This window comes from Nelumbo lutea, chromosome 5, assembly GCF_056320005.1.
Source record: "Nelumbo lutea isolate HS-2025 chromosome 5, American lotus-T2T, whole genome shotgun sequence".
NCBI classification, from domain to species: Eukaryota; Viridiplantae; Streptophyta; class Magnoliopsida; order Proteales; family Nelumbonaceae; genus Nelumbo; species Nelumbo lutea.
Window position 1 is genome coordinate 65288007 of NC_142688.1, and position 2993 is coordinate 65290999.

A 2993-nucleotide genomic window follows, 5' to 3' on the forward strand; every position below is an offset into this window, starting at 1 on the left:
AGAGGACCGCTTGAAAGGTTTTAGATAGTGTGCTGTATTGGACAACCCTATTTAGAGATGCATACTTGTTTTGTAAAAATTGTGAAAGATGTCAGCAAACAGGTACACTGTTTCATAGGAATGAGATGCCCTAAACCCCCATTCTTATATGTGAAATATTTGATGTGTGGGGCATCTATTTCATGGGACCCTTTTCTCCCTCTTGTGGTTTTTCTTATATACTTTTGGCAGTTGATTATGTCTTAAAATGGGTGAAAGCCAAGGTCACCAAGACTGATGATTCTAAATGTGTTGTAGGGTTTATCAAATCTAACATCTTCAGTAGGTTTGGCATTCCTCGAGCCATTATAAGTGATCAAGGGACACACTTTTGCAATAGAACAGTAGAAGCCTTGTTGAGAAGGTATGGAGTGCATCACTGAATCGCCACTGCCTATCACCCCCATATTAACGGGCAAGCTGAAATTTCCAATAGAGAGGTAAAGTCCATCTAAGAAAAGACGTGAATCCAAGAAGGAAGGATTGGATCCTATGCCTGGATGATGCTCTCTGGGCATATCGAACAGCTTACAAGACCCCAATAGCTATGTCCCCATACAGGTTAATTTATGGAAAATCTTGCCTCTTGCCGGTCAAAATTCAACATAGGGCCTATTAGGCAATAAAGCGATGCAACATGAATATGGAAGAAGCAGGGAAGGAAAGAAAGCTCCAGTTGCAAGAGTTGGAAGAGTTGAGGTTAGAGCCATATGAAAATTCAAGAATCTACAAAGAAAATACCAAATTGTTCCATGACAATGTACTCTTAAGAAAACAATTTAAAGTTGGACAAAAGGTCTTACTATACAACTCCCGCCTCCAACTCATGCCAGGTAAGCTGCTTTCTAGATGGATGGGTCCTTTTATTGTGACTAATGTATTTCCTTATGGTGCAGTAGAGATAAAAAGTCTCAACACAAGTAAGATCTTCAAGGTAAATGGACATCGATTGAAGTTGTTCCACAAGGATGAAAATGTCTCATCTACGGTAGACATCTCGTTGGACATTCCTAGGTATTCATTGGATTAAAGGAGCAGAGGAGAACATCGAGCATAATGACGTTAAACAATTGCACTTGTGGGAGGCAACCCATTGTGTTTAGTTAGTTTTGTTACTTTGTTTGGTTTTGATTTTTGTGTTTAGCAGGAACCCAATAGGACAAATAGGGAAGTACCCCCAAATCCTTCTACTTTATGCATAATCACATACATTGGGGACAATGAACAACTTAAGTGTGGGGTGATTAGGGAAATCTAACGGAAAACCTTAGCATGCTTCGATCATCTCTTCTTAACCTTGCCTTTTGGAAACTCTATTCCCTGGAAGCTTATCCTTGAATGATTTCAACTTATCAGGAATGATGTACCTTGGCTGAATAGATAGGATAGGATGCAAGCATGACTAACTGAATCCTTCTTGGCTGCATATGGTACCTCATGATTTTAATTGATCAATAGGCAAGATAAATAAATATCTGTTAAACATGGTTTGATAATTCTAGAACTTGCTTCAGCCTGTTAGGGAATGGAACTTGTGGTTGTTGGTGCATTCCTTGTTGTGCTTCTGGTTGTTCCGTCTTCTGTTGTCTGGTCCCAAGACTTGTTTCTGCCTTGGGTTCAGCCCAATTCTTCTTTTCTACCTCAGGCAACTCCTTTCCACTCCTTAAGGTAATAGCTTGCACCTGCTCTCGTGGATTCACTTCAGTGTTGCTTGGAAGAGTTCCTGGCAGTCTGGAAGAGATTAATTGTGCCAATTGCCCCACTTGGTTTTCCAGGTTTTTGATTGAGGCTTCCTGGTTATGGAACCTAGTTTCTGCACCTGCTATAAATTTTGTCATCAGTTCCTCCAAATTGGATTTTGGTTTAGGCTGATGATAAGTCTGGTGGAACGGCTTGGAAATATGTTGATTTGGCCAGGACTGGTTTGAATGTCCCCTCCATCCTGGATGAAAAGTATGGTGACTCTGGTAACCCTGCTGTCTTGACGAATTGCTGACATAGTCAACTTGTTCAGTAGATGGTCTGAACTGATTGCCAACTTGGCAGTCTGTACTGATGTGGCCTCCCCCACACAATTCACAATTAAGAGGCTGCACATGCATGGCAGCTATCTGCATTTCATCTATTTTCTTACTGAGTGCTCCTATTTGTGCAGATAGTGTTGTATAAGTGTCAACATTATGTAAGCCTTGCTGCTTCCTAGTTTGAGTTCTTTCCGAATGCCATTGATAGTTGTTGGCTGCCATTTCCTCAATAAGTGCATGGGCAACCTCAGGAGTTTTATTATTTATGGATCCTCCGGCTGCAGCATCTAATATGGTCTTATTTGAGTCAGTAAGACCATTATAGAAAGTCTGCACTTGCAGCCAAATGGGGAGGCCATGGTGAGGAACTCTCCTTAACAGCTCCTTGTATCGTTCCCATGACTCATATAAAGATTCTCCCTCTTGCTGGAAAAAAGTAGTGATGTCATTCCTCATTTTAGCAGTTTTAGAAGGGGGAAAATATTTAGAGAGAAAACGGCTGGCCATTTCGTCCCACATAGCTATTGATCCTGCCGGTAATGAATTCAGCCATGCTTTGGCTTTATCCTTCAAAGAAAATGGGAATAACCTCAACCTAATGGTGTCATCACTTACCCCATTGTGTTTGAAGGTGTCACAAATTTCCAAAAAGTTAGAAATGTGTGCATTGGGATCTTCGTGGGCCAATCCACAGAATTGCACTGTGTTTTGAATCATTTGTATGATGGCAGGTTTGATCTCAAAGTTGTTAGCAGCAATATTGGGCCTAATAATGTTGGAGGCAGCTCCAGTGAGAGTGGGTTTGGCATAGTCTATCATAGTCCTCTGCTCAACCATTTCTTGAGCTTCTTGAGCTTCTTGTCTGACTTGCCTAGCAGCTCTTAAACGGACACGGAGAGTCCATTCAATCTCCGGGTCGTAAAGGATCTC

The 2993-nt window shown here is 41.4% G+C and overlaps 1 non-coding gene across 1 annotated transcript; it reads left to right on the forward strand.

The window, feature by feature from the left end:
- The first annotated feature begins 2415 nt into the window (after positions 1 to 2415).
- On the forward strand, positions 2416 to 2522 carry LOC148852740 (small nucleolar RNA R71). Its single transcript, XR_016100021.1, has one exon. It is a non-coding gene; the product is annotated as a small nucleolar RNA R71 (small nucleolar RNA).
- Positions 2523 to 2993: the final 471 nt, after the last annotated feature.